Below are 14,550 nucleotides of genomic sequence, written 5' to 3' on the forward strand. Positions count from 1 at the left end.
GGCTAGGAGGGTTCCATTCGCCCTAAAGCCCAAAATTGACCGAGAATTAGACAAGCTAGTAAGCCAGGGAATACTAGTCCCCGTCGATCATGCAAAATGGGAGACACCCATAGTAACCCCAGTCAAACCGGACGGATCGGTCCGGATTTGCGCTGACTACAAAGCAACACTTAACAAAGCATTGCAGAAAAGTGCATACCTCGTTCCAGTGGTGCAACATTTGCTACACTCATTAGGGCAAGGGCAGGTCTTCGCCAAACTCGATTTGGCCCAAGCCTACCAGCAGCTACCTGTAGATAGCAGCACAGCGGAGGCGCAGACAATTGTCACGCACCGCGGGGCTTTCAAATGTATGCAACTCCAGTTCGGAGTTAGCGTGGCCCCAGGGCTCTTCCAGAACCTAATGGAGCGATTATTACAGGGCCTGCCAGGAGTGGTACCATACTTCGACGATGTATTGGTATCAGCTGAAAACTTAGAGGAACTCGGGGTAAAACTAAGGAAGGTGTTGGGCATTTTTAGGTCTGCTGGGCTTAAAGTTAAGCTCAACAAATGCCACATTGGGGTGAAATCTGTAGAATTCCTAGGATACCGAATAGACAGGGAAGGGATCCACCCCACGGAGAGCAAGGTACGGGCCATTAGAAAGGCCCCAGCCCCCAAAAATAAAACAGAATTACAGGCATTCTTGGAGCTTGTTAATTTCTATGCGGTATTCTTGAAGAATAAAGCAACAGTAGCCGAACCGCTACATAAGTTGCTAGCAAAAAAAACTGTGTGGTCCTGGGGCAGAGAAGAGGCTAGGGCATTTGAGGGGGTAAAAACCCTTTTGTCCAGCGATAGCCTCCTCATCCAGTACAATGGCACGTTGCCACTAGTGCTAGTTTGCGATGCGTCACCATATGGGGTGGGGGCGGTGCTCAGCCATAGGTTACTGAATGGAACAGAAGCCCCTATAGCATATTATTCCCGGACGATGTCCTCTGCGGAAAGGAACTACAGCCAGTTAGATAGGGAAGTGTTGGGCATAGTCTCCGGGGTTAAGAAATTCCACGAATACTTGTTCGGGCGAGATTTCGAGATAGTCACGGACCACAGACCCCTTCTAGGACTCTTAGCGGGTGACCACCCAACACCCGTGGCACTTTCTCCCAGGCTGACCCAATGGACTATTTTCCTAGTGGCATACTCCTACAAATTGCTCCACCGCCCAGGAAAAGACTTAGGGCATGCGGACGCTCTGAGCAGATGCCCTTTACCAGAGACAATTGAAGACCCCACCCCGGGGACACCCGTCTTGCTAATTGACTCTTTGGACTCTGGCCCAGTCATATCCAAGCAGGTGGCTAGGGCATCTTACAGGGACATTACAATACGGACTGTAATCGGTTGGGTGCAAAGGGGTTGGCCCGCTGTGCCGGGCGAGCGTTTCAAAGACTTTGCGAAAAAACGATCAGAGCTGTCGGTTCAAGGGAGGTGTCTGTTATGGGGGGATAGGGTAGTTATCCCAGAAAAATTACGCGAAAATGTGTTGGAACTGTTGCATGTGGGCCACCCAGGGATTGTGAGGATGAAGAGTTTAGCGAGGAGTTATGTATGGTGGCCCTTAATGGATAAGGACATCAGCGACAGGGTAGGGAAATGCCAATCCTGCCAAGAGTCGAGGTCGCTACCCTCTACAGCCCCAGTCAGAGAATGGGAGAAACCCCAAGGGCCATGGTCCAGGATTCACATAGATTTTGCGGGGCCGTTCCATGGGCAGACCTTTTTAATTGTAGTAGATGCCTACTCAAAATGGTTAGAAATCATCCTCATGAAAAGCACAACAGCCGAAGCAGTAATCACAGTCCTAAGGCATCTATTCGTAACACACGGCCTGCCCGACACCCTAGTCTCTGACAACGGCCCGCAATTCACGGCAAACCAATTTGAGGGGTATTTAGCGGGAGAGGGCATCAGACATGTCCTCTCGGCGCCTTTCCACCCGGCGACGAACGGACTTGCAGAACGTTTCGTTCGGAGCACCAAGGAAGCGCTATCTAGGATAAGTCCAGGCGACTGGCAAACAAAAATAGACACTTTCCTGGCCGTCCAACATAGGACCCCTTGTGTAACAACTGGCCGCAGCCGGGGGCGTGGCCATGACCGTGGTGGGGTAAGGACCTTTCCTTCACTTCACAGGGCTTAATAATGAAGATTTATGAGGATTAATGCTGTTTGGAATGCACCGTTATGGATGAAAGTTAATAAATCATGAAGTGGAAGTGTTAATAGCCCAGCAGACTGAATTTAAAACTGGTAGGTCATCTGAAACTGCTTGAATTAAGGAGTTTTTACTGCGTGGGATGACCGAACTGGCAGACACAAGGAGTTTGGAATAAACTGCTGTCTTTTGCTTTCCTTATTATAATTATCGTGTTCTGTGTTAAATGCTGAGGCTAAGAAATATCAAAGACTGAATTTGCTAATGAGAAGAATTTTAATTGAAGAGATCGATCTTTTGTGTTGGACTGACTGGCTGATTGGCTGAAGAAGATTTTATTAGGTGGTATAATTTTTTTATTATTTTTCTTTTGAGAGGAAATTAATAGCTTGTTTATATTACAGAAAACAAAAAAAGGACTTTGTCTTGAAGTTCAAGCTGGTTTGTTTTTTTTCTCTCTCTGCCGACGTGGAGAAAAAATGGCGCTGATTAAGCTGTGAGGTAATTGTGTTTCTTTGTGGAGTGAATATGACTCATAAGTTACTGATAAGCTACTAACGAGTGCAAATAAGCCGTTTCGCTTCAATTAAAAGATTGTCGTCCCTTGATCTTCATCAAGACCCTCTGTAAAATTGGTTTGACTGCTGTCCTTTGATCTTCACTAAGACTCTTTGAAAAATTGGAATCCCAGTTTGAGAAATTTTTTGGTTTTTTTTTTTTCAAAATGACTCAACAACTTTCAGAAACGCAGCAAATTGCTGCAGCTTTAAATAAAATTGGGGAAAAAATAGCAGCACTATCAGAGCGTATAGATAATTTGACATTTAAACTGACATCCGAAGTGCAAAATTTAAAGCAAGATATGGATGATAACTTTGCTAAACAAAAAGAGGAAATGACAATGATTAAAGATGAAATGGAGCAGCTGCATGTGCATGAGGCAAAAGTAGATCGGCAAATTGGCAAAATATTTTATAAAAATGAGCAGCAAGATAAGAGAATTTGTCTTTTGGAAGAAGAGATGAGGAAATATAATTTTGTTATCAGAGGAATCTCGGAAGAAAGGAAGATAAATTGAAACAGCGGGTTTTGAAATGGATTAATGATTTGGATACGCAACTTACGTTCACAATAGCAGACCTGGCAAGCGTTTTAGAATTGGATATAGAAGGCAAAATGGTTCTAACAGGAATGTGCTTGTCAGGTTCGCAAATCTTGGTGATAAGTTGGAAGTTATGGCCAAGTTAAGAGAGTTGGGAGATGCTTTGAAGTTTGAAGGAAGACTATTCAAGTCTTCCGGATATATCAAGAGAAGAAAGGGCATGGAGATTTTTTAAAACCAATTACAAAAGTTTTGAGAGATAATGGAATTAAATACAATTGAGCCACCACAACAATTGAAATTTTTTATAAAGGAAGGATGCGTACAATCACCCCAGATATAGATGCATTATTATATTTACGGAGCTTGGACTGATTGAGATGGAGGATTTAATGGAGATAAAAGATCAAATGCTTCAGATGGGTGGAACATACGTGGAAACATCAATCTCAGAAGAAGAAAAAGGGCTATTGGAGCGCAAGACTCCAAAGGGTTAAAGAGGAAAGAAATATCACCTGTGTTGGTTGAACAGAAGAAGAGTCGTGAGGATACAGTAGGAGAAGAAGCAGATAAGAGTCTTGGAAAATATGAAGCTGAATGCGGGTCATCGCTATCTTTTTTTTTGAGTGATGAATTTAAATAGACAGCCCGAAAGAAGTGCCCCGGGCATTGGCACGTCCCTCCCCCATTCTCTTTATAGAGGCGAAACCGATGAGGATGTGGGGGAAGAAGATTGTTTGTACTTTATTGTTTGTTTTGTTTTTTGTTCTTTTTCTGTTTTCTTATTGTTGTTTATATGGCAGTTTAATGTCGGGTGGTGGGGGGCACAGAAAGGAAGATGCGGGGATAGGATTAAAAAATTTATATTTTAAATGGGAGTTATAAAAATAATGTCATGGAATGTGAAGGGTACAGGGAATCAGATTAAAAGAAGAAGATTGGAGCTTAAGATTAAAAGGGATTTACCAGACATTTTATTTTTACAAGAAACTCATCAGAAATCTGAAGATTCAAATAGAATGTATATAAAAGGTATGCAAATATATGAAAAAGCATTTGGAACTTCAAAAGCTAGAGGAGTTGCAACACTGATATCAGATAGGGTGTACTTTGAAAAACATAAGGTAATTTTGGATGAAGATGGAAGATATGTAATAATTGTTGGAAATCTTAATGAGGACATTGAGAGTGGAAACTATATTATTGTTGGTAATTAAGGAAATAGAATTAACAAAATATGAAAAAGAATTGATTAGAATTATGATTATAATAGGTAGAATTATAATAGCTAGATATTGGAAATTGGATGTGATTTTTAGAATAGAAGAGTGGAATTCTGAAATGTGGAAATTAGCTTTAAATGATAAAATGACATGTGATATTAAAATTAGAAGTGGTGTGTATAAAGAAGATATTTTCTGGAAGACTTGGAAACCATTTGTGGACTTTGCGCTTGGAACATTGGACGCTTCAGTACCTGTACCTCGAGAACGTGGATTTTGGCAATCATGAGGATATATCCGAAGACCCAAATCTTCCTTTTATGTATAGCACAAGGGTGTAATAATGTATTTTCTTTTTGTTTGTTTGTTGCAAAAAAAAATAATAAAAAAAAACAAAACAAAAAAAAAAAAAAAAAACAACTGGCCGCAGCCCAGCAGAACTCTTAATGGGCAGGAAACTCAGGTGCCCACTAGACCGACTAAACCCAAATTATACCCCAGACGGGTACAAGGGTAGTCAAGGAAAAACCAGGGAAATGACAGTGGGTGACCCAGTATGGGCACACAACTATAGCAAGGGCCCAACATGGTTAAAGGGGGAAATTCTGGGCATAACCGGACCCAAATCATACGTAGTAGACATGGAGGACGGCCGGGTATGGAAACGCCACATAGACCAGTTAAGAAAACGTATACCAAACAAACTAGAAACCAAACAACCAGGCCCTGACTACCAATTGTTTGAATCTGCAGCTGACTCAAACCCAAGGCGAGCGGAGGACTTATCTGATTCCGATGAAGTCCAGCGATGCCAACCGGTTCCTCCTGAAGGCAACAGGAACGACTCAGCCAATAATCCAGGGCCGGACGGCCTAGAGGAGGAGCTGGGAGGAACAAACAGTCCCTCCGACCAGCTCGACTCTCTCCCAGAGAATGAACTGCGCAGGTCAGAAAGAGTTAGGAGACGCCCTGTCTACCTGCGTGACTACGTAGAGAAATAGCATGTAAATATTATGTAAATAGAGGTACAAAGCGTTCTGGGAGGGAAGGAGTGTAATGTATTTTGAACTTTGAGAGGGAATTTTGGGCGGGAAAATTGCACGTTGCTGATTGGTTGAAGCCTCAACCAAAAGAGTATTTAAAGAGGGGTTTTTGCCGGTTGTGTTTGCTGGGGTCACAATAAACTAAAGAGCTGTTGTCACTCACTGGTCTCCTGCCTCTTCATTGCCCGAACATAACAGGTGCGGCCAAATGGGACACTGGGCTTCTGACTGCCTGGCTCCAGCGCCCATCCCACAACAGCGTCCAGCAACCGCTGCCCAAGGAAAAAAGCCTCCAAGAAGGAACCCAGACATCATTTAATTTGCATGACAAGCTATGGATGTTCCCCTCCCCACTGAAGAGAGTGAGGACCTCCATCTGCTGAAACCCCTCCCAATGACCCTAGCGGAGAAGCTAACCTGATGGTGAGTGCACCCAGTCCCCCCTTTTCTATCAAAGTAAACTTAGTAATTCCACTGAGGGGGGAGCGGAGGAAGTTGCCAACCATTATAGATACCAGCTGTACCAGACGTCTAATTGGGATGTCAATTGTGAACCAACTAGATATCAAAACACTAACCTTAAAACACCTGATTAAATTCCACCAAGTGGATGGAACATTAATTGGCGGAGTCCCAGCCACCCAAATTACAGAACTGATTAGCCTAGAAATTGGAAAACATCATGAATTTTTAAGATTCATAGTAATTCCAAAGATGTCAGAATCTATTATACTGGCTGGACAAATGGGCCCCCACAATCAAGTGGGAATATGGGTTTCAAAAAATCATATTAATTGTCGGCCTCTTGGCCCAGAGGTGAAATCTAAAAATTTTCCCTATCTCTTCTGTGAGCGTGGCTTAATTGATGGGCATGGTTTGGTGGTCAGATGACTGGGTGGGCGTGGCCAATAACAATAAATAATAAAAATAATAAAGTATAAAAAACAATAAGAGGTACCAAAAACCAACTTTCACACTTTACACACATACAACTCACTCACACACACACACACACACACACACACACACACACACACACACACAAAATGCCACATACAGCTTTCTGAGATTTTGTGTGTTTGTGTAGTTAGAGTGAAACACTACAGAAACACACCAAATCTCAGAAAGCTGCACAAATATTTTATTTTATTATTTTATTTTATTGTGGACTTCGATTCCCAGAGTTCCTCAGCCAGCAAAGCCAGCCAGCATTAATTGATCACTGAGGAAATAGATTAGCTAAGCAATTGATTCTGTCTGGGCTGAAAGTGAAACTGCTTTCTGGCTGGGAAAAAAGCCATGCATTCATCAGTAATCAGGTAAGTGCCTTAGATTCTCTACTCTTATTTGTAGAAAACATGTTTTCTACAAGTATGAGTACAAGTAAGGTTCTGCTGATGAGGAACTAGGGTGAGATTGCCAGAGGAGCCTTAATATATTTTTTTTAAAGTTTAAAGACTCTGGCGATCTCAGCTGAGGGGCAGGATCCTCAAAGGCTTTTTTTTAAAGGCATGTTTCGGCTGAAGAAAAACCGGCTTTTAAAAGTAAAAAAACCCCTCTGCTGATGGGGGAGGGGCCAGGGATTTTTGCTACTGGTCCTCTGAACCAGCAGCCACCATCGCTACCGGATCACGTGAACTGGTCCAAACTGGGAGCATTTCATCCCTGCCTTGGCCCCTATCCCCCCTCACGAGAAACAACCGATCCATGAAAACCACCAGGGAGAGCCAGCAGCCATTGGATCAGACTTACCTCCAGGTGAACTGTGCATTCTTAAGGCATATGCAGACTTGGCAGAACCCTTTAGTGAAGAGGAATGTAACCTCCTTCCCCCCCATCAGCCCACTGACTGTGCCATCGAGTTAGAGCCTGGGGCTAAACTACCAAAACCCAGAATGTACTCAATGGCACCTGCTGAAATTACTGAGTTAAGAAGGTAAATCGACATCAACCTAGCCAGAGGGTTCATTGAGCCTGCAAAATCATCAGTGGCCGTCTCCGTGTTGTTTAAAGAGAAGAAAGATGGCTCTTTGAGATTATGTGTTGATTTTAGAAATATCAATGCTGTTTGCATACAAAACACCTACCCGTTACCACTAATGAAGAACTTACTAAACCACCTGGTGAGAGGCAAGGTTTTCATCAAGTTGGATTTAAGAGAAGACTATTACCAGGTCCACATACATGAAGAGGACGAATGGAAAACTGCTTTCAACTGCCCCTGGGCAGTTTCCAGTTCTGGGTCATGCCCTTTGGACTCCAGGGGGCCCTGGCAGTCTTCATGCAGCTAATCAATGAAACCCTGCATAGCCACCTATATAACAGGGTTCTTGTCTACTTGAACGATATTCTTATATACAGCAAAAGTATGGAGGAGCATATCAAATTAGTTAGATAAGTTTTGCTATAATTCTATTCAAATTTGTAAAAAAATCTTTTTTGAGCCGAATTGGTATACATTGGAACAAATATAATATTTTGGGTAGCACATTCATCTTGATCCTTCCCATAAAAGAGAGTTACAATCTTCCCCATCTCTCTAGATCAATTTTAATTTGTTCAATCAGTTTATCATAATTCTCTTCTTGAAGTGTCACACATCTAGATGTTAATTGAATCCCCAGTACCTGATTTTTTTGGCTATTTGAATATCAATTTTCCCTTCTAATTCTTTTTTTTTTTTTGCTCCTCTATCATACTTTTAACTAACATTTTTGTTTTATCCTTATTTATCTTTAAATCAGCTATCTCCCCATATTCCTCCAGTATTTCCATCAGCCATACACCAGACTACAGTGGCTTCTCAATAATTAAGACCAGGTCGTCTGTAAACTCTTGCACCTTAAAGATTTTTTTTTAAATTTGAATTTATATTCCACCCTTCTCCGAAGACTCAGCGTGGCTTACATTGTGTTAAGCAATAGTCTTCATCCATTTGTATATTATATACAAAGTCAACTTTTATTGCCCCCAACAATCTGGGTCCTCATTTTACCTACCTTATAAAGGATGGAAGGCTGAGTCAACCTTGGGCTTGGTGGGACTTGAACTTGCAGCAATTGCAAGCAGCTGTGTTAATAACAGACTGCTTAGTCTGTTGAGCCACCAAAGGCCCCTGAATTTAATTTCTAATTTATTTTAATTTAATTTAATTTCTAATTCTCAAACCCCTAATTTGATTTTCCTCACGAATTACTCTATTCAGTGTTTCTAAGGATAAAATAAATAATAGTGGTGACAGCAGACAACCCTGTCTCGTCCCTTTCTGAATTTGAAAATTCATTGTTGGTTCCCCATTAAATTACAACTTTTGCTTCTTGTTCGAGTAGATTGCTCCACACATCTTTATAATTTTTTCCCCGAAGTCCATATATTTTAATTGATTTAAAATAAATTCCCATTTGATATTATCAAATGTCTTTTGCGCATTTGATATTATCAAATGTCTTTTGCGCATCTTTTGCGCAAATATTAATACCATCTGTTTTTCGTTGTGGGACTCATAGTATTCTATAATATCTAAAATTGTTCTAATATTGTTCCTAATTTGTTATCCTAGCAAAAAACCATTTTGATCTGAGTGGATAAAATTTTCTAGGAAATTCTTAAGTCTTTCAGCCATAATAATCATAAACATTTTATAATCTGAATTTAATAGAGATGTCGGTCTATAGTTTTTCATATGTGTCAAGTCAGAATTTTCCTTTGGAATCAGTGTAATTTTCGCTTTCCTCCAGGAAGTTGGAATTTTCACCTCATTTAAAATGTCATTATATACATCTAACAGGACAGAACTCAGTACTCCCTGATGGTTCTTATATATTTCTGATGGTAACCCATCTGGACCTGGTGCTTTATTTATCTTTTGCTTTTTGATTGCCACCATTAGTTCTGATGATGTTACCTCTTTATTTATTTATTTATTTATTTTTATTTTATTTATTTAATTTTGTCATAACAATATATGTAGGTATCGTACCAAAAGATTATATAATATATAAACACATATATGAGTAAATATAAGGAAGTATAAGCATATATATATATATAGGACTTTGGTTGTTCGGGTTTTCTCCCGTGTAAAATTGGAAGTGTCTTGGCGATGTTTCGATGAAGTCTCATTCGTCATCTTCAGGCTTCAGCTTCGTGCTTCTGGGAGCAATGTGTGATCGCAGCTGTTTCTTCCTTTTAACTGCTAGTGGGGGTTTGAACTGATTGGGTGGGAGCTTGGCTGTGCTCTGATTGGATGGGGGTTTTTTTGTGCTCTGATTGGCTGGGGGTGTGTCCTGTGTTGGTGGGGGCTTGGTTGTGCTCAGTTTAGTCTGTGTTGCAGGGGGATTTGAGCTGGTGAGCTGCATAGCTGTTGTTTGGCTTTGTGGTCGTGCTACATCTTCATAGTGGGTGTCAGTCTGCTGCATGTATGGATTGGAGGGGTTTGAAATGGCTAATGTTGCAGCTGCGGTCTGGCTTCTGGTCCTTGGTCATGCTTCATGATCAGTGTGGGTTTGGGTCTGCTTTCTGGGTGGATGTGCGGTGGTGACATCCTGTGTGGACCTCGTGAGTGTGGGTCTGGTGTCATTCCTCATGTTAGGAATGACACCATTCCTAACATGAGGAACTCATGACATTAGAAAACTCATTCCAGTTCATAGAGATCATAAAGAAACAAAACTTACAGCCCAGCGACCTACTCGTGAGCTTTGATGTCATATCCCTCTTCACTCAAGTGCCAATCAAAGAAGCCTTGACAGCTATCCAAAACAAATATAACCCCCCCAAGCACATCCTAGATCTGACCAACCACTGCCTATCCAACACATACTTCATCTATAATGGACAAAAATACAAACAAGTAGAAGGAGCACCCATGGGATCACCCCTCTCACCTGTCATTGCCAATCTCTACATGGAACACTTTGAAACCCAAGCTCTAGAAAAATCTGATCACAAACCCAAACTCTGGCTCAGATATGTAGACGACACCTTCATAATCTGGCCACACGGGAAAGAAAAACTTGACAACTTCCTCACACACCTCAATAGCCTACACCCCAAAATACAGTTCACCATGGAAACAGAAGTTAATAACCAACTTCCTTCCTGGATGTCTTAGTCTACAGAAAACCCAATGGCTCCCTAGGAAACACCATCTACCAGAAGAAAACACACACAAACCGCTATCTGCACGCACTCTCACACCACCACCCAGCACAGATCAACTCCGTAGCCAAGACACTCATCTCCAGAACAAAATGCTTAGCTGATGAACAACACCTAAAACCCGAACTAGACACTCTCACTAACGTACTAACATCCAATGGATTCCAAACAAATAAGATTACCAAGCTAATCCAAAAAGAACCCCCCACTAAAATCCAAGACAGAGAACAAGAAAACGGCACAGCCCTCCTCCCATATATAAAAGGCACCACAGACAGAATCAGCAAGATCCTCCACAAACACAACATCAAGACAGCATTCTGCACAAACAGAAAAATATCCACCATCCTAAGAAACCCCAAAGACAAAATTGAGTTAGAAAATCAAGGAGTATATGAAATCCCATGCACCGCCTGCCCCACCAAATACATTGGACAAACCAACAGAAGAATAAGTGCACGCATTGAAGAACACAAGAATTCATTCAAAAAAGAGGAACCAACTTCTTCCCTGGTCCAACACTTTAAAGTCACAGGACATGATATTGACTTTAAAAAGACCAGAACTATCGCCAAAACTGAAACTTTAAAAACAGAATAATCAGAGAAGCCATTGAGATAGAAAAACGCCCACACAGCATGAACAAACGAGATGACACCTCCCGCCTACCAGCCATTTGGAAACCCGCCCTTATTGACAAACGAGTCCCTAACATGAGGAATGACACCAGACCCACACTCACGAGGTCCACACAGGATGTCACCACCGCACATCCACCCAGAAAGCAGACCCAAACCCACACTGATCATGAAGCACGACCAAGGACCAGAAGCCAGACCGCAGCTGCAACATTAGCCATTTCAAATCCCTCCAATCCATACATGCAGCAGACTGACACCCACTATGAAGATGTAGCACGACCACAAAGCCAAACAACAGCTATGCAGCTCACCAGCTCAAATCCCCCTGCAACACAGACTAAACTGAGCACAACCAAGCCCCCACCAACACAGGACACACCCCCAGCCAATCAGAGCACAAAAAACCCCCCATCCAATCAGAGCACAGCCAAGCTCCCACCCAATCAGTTCAAACCCCCACTAGCAGTTAAAAGGAAGAAACAGCTGCGATCACACATTGCTCCCAGAAGCACGAAGCTGAAGCCTGAAGATGACGAATGAGACTTCGTCGAAACGTCGCCAAGACACTTCCAATTTTACATGGGAGAAAACCCGAACAACCAAAGACCTATATACAAACTCCCGTGAAAACCTCATAAAACATATATATATGTTTTATATATATATATATAAACTTTCTACTATTGACCTCACCCCATTCCTAAGAGAACCATAAGGGCGTGCATAAGCGCACAAACGTGCCTACCATTCCTGTCCTATTGTTTTTCTTTTCTTCTTCCTATAGGAAGAAGAAAAGAAAAACAATAGGACAGGAATGGTAGGCACGTTTGTGCGCTTATGCACGCCCTTATGGTTCTCTTAGGAATGGGGTGAGGTCAATAGTAGAAAGTTTTTGGTTAACGCTTTTAGGATTATGGGAAGAGACCACAGAGTCAGGTAAAGTATTCCAAGCATTGATGATTCTGTTACAGAAGTCATATTTTCTGCAATCTAGATTAAAGCGGTTGACATTAAGTTTAAATCTATTGGTTGCTCTAGTATTATTGCAATTGAAGTTGAAGTAGTCTTTAACAGGAAGGACATTACAATAGATGATTCTGTGAGTTAAACTTAGGTCTTGTCGAAGGCGACGGAGTTCCAAGTTTTCTAAGCCTAGGATTTCAAGTCTGGTGGGGTAAGGTATTTTGTTGTTTTCAGAGGAATTGTTGTGCCTCGTCCGCTTTCCCCGCAGCCAGGTCCATCTTATCAGCTTCCGAATGCTGAGGAATGTCCTAGCATGCCTCCCGGCCCCAGCCCTGGCTCCATGCCCAGACAGGCCGAGGAAGAAGAAGTACCTCCAGCCCCCAGCCCTGGCTCCATGCCTAGGCAAACGGAGCAACTAGACCCCTCCCCCTCCCCCACAGCATGTGAGCCTGAGGAAGGTCAATTACCAACAGCTGCAGACTGGAGTGACCCTCGCTTCAGGAGAATTGATAGGCGGCATCAACAGAAGGAAGGGAGGGGCAGGCCTGGATAAGTGCTGAGTCATGGAGCCACACCCCATGGCCTATATAAAGGATCTGCTTTCTGGCATTCTCTGAGTCAGGCAAAGTCTACCTTTTCTTGCTGAAGTCACTTTCTGGTCTCCTGCCTGCCTTGAGAACTTTGCTAGGACTTTGGCAGAGCTGCAGAGGCATGCCTGATTCGGATTTCCCTGACCCGGCCGTCAGCGGAGGAGTGGGACACAACACGAATGGAGAACTCTTCTTGTAAAATATTTCTGGACATGTTCAATTGTATTGATGTCAGAGATGTGAGGGTTCCAAACAGGCGAGCTGTATTCTAGAATTGGTCTAGCAAATGTTTTATATGCTCTGGTTAGTAGTGTGGTGTTTTTGGAAAAGAAGCTACGCAAGATTAGGTTTACAACTCTTAGAGCTTTTTTTGCTATGTAGTTGCAGTGGGCTTTGGCATTTAGATCATTTGACATGAAAACTCCAAGGTCTTTAACGGGAATGGGGTCATCTGTAAGGTAATGTCCATCTAGTATGTACTTAGTGTTTGGGTTCTTTTTTCCTATATGTAAGACTGAGCATTTGCTGGTGGAGATTTGGAGTTGCCAAGTTTTAGACCAAGCAGTTAGATGATCAAGGTCTTTTTGAATGATAGATGTCTTGTCTGTGGTGTTAAATAGTTTGACATCGTCAGCAAAGAGAACAACATCATCAGCAAAGAGACGATTTATTTAGTATCTCCTTATATTCTACTGGGACTTTGTTTTGTTTTCCGAAAATAATTCCAAATTTTATCTTCCCTAATCTTTTCTTTATCCTCATATAATTTTTTTAAAACTCATACGCTACAACATTTTTTTCTTCATTTCGGTACATCATTTTACCCTCATCATTATATAGTTTATTAACCCATCAGGTATCTCTCTGTTTCTGTAGTCTATATGCTAGCCACTGCCCTGGCTTTTTTGCCTTTTCAAAAAAAGTCTGTTTGGCACTTTTAATTTGCTGGGCAAACCTTTCTTTTTCAATAATATTTAGTTTATGTTTAATTTCCCCAATTCTCTGTTTGAACTCTAGTTTATTTGGCTCCTTTTGTAGTTCCTTCTCCATTTCACTAAATTCTCTTTCTTTCTTTCTTTTTTTGTTTATTTTCCTTAGCCATATACTCTATTGTGATTCCTCTCATGAAAGCTTTTGCTGTATCCCAGACATTTTGAATGTTTGTATCTTCTTTTTTGTTATCTTGTAAGAATAAACTCATTTGTTCATCCATTCTCTGTTTAAAATCAGTTTGGTTTAGGATTGCTTTTTTCAAGGTCCATCTTTTTGTCCTTTTCTCTCCTCTCCATTTAATTCCAATGGGATTATGATCTCCCCATGAGTTTGTATCAATTTTAATTTCTTCAATTTCTGCATCCAATTTTGGTGACACCCATGCCATATCTATCCCAGACCATGTGTTATAAAAAGTATTGTTTCACATCTCTGTTTCTTTCTCTCCAGCTATCTCTAACACCTAATTCCTCCACCATTTGAAAGAATGAAGCAGGAAGTATCTTTTTAGTACTTTTCCTCTTTTTATCCCATTTGTGGTCCATTTCCCTCTCAACTATTCCATTAAAGTCCCCAACTGTGCAAATGTCATCATATTCTGTTTCTCTTATCATTTTATACAATTTTTATAG

Source organism: Ahaetulla prasina, chromosome 4 (genome assembly GCF_028640845.1).
Source record: "Ahaetulla prasina isolate Xishuangbanna chromosome 4, ASM2864084v1, whole genome shotgun sequence".
Lineage (NCBI taxonomy): Eukaryota > Metazoa > Chordata > Lepidosauria > Squamata > Colubridae > Ahaetulla > Ahaetulla prasina.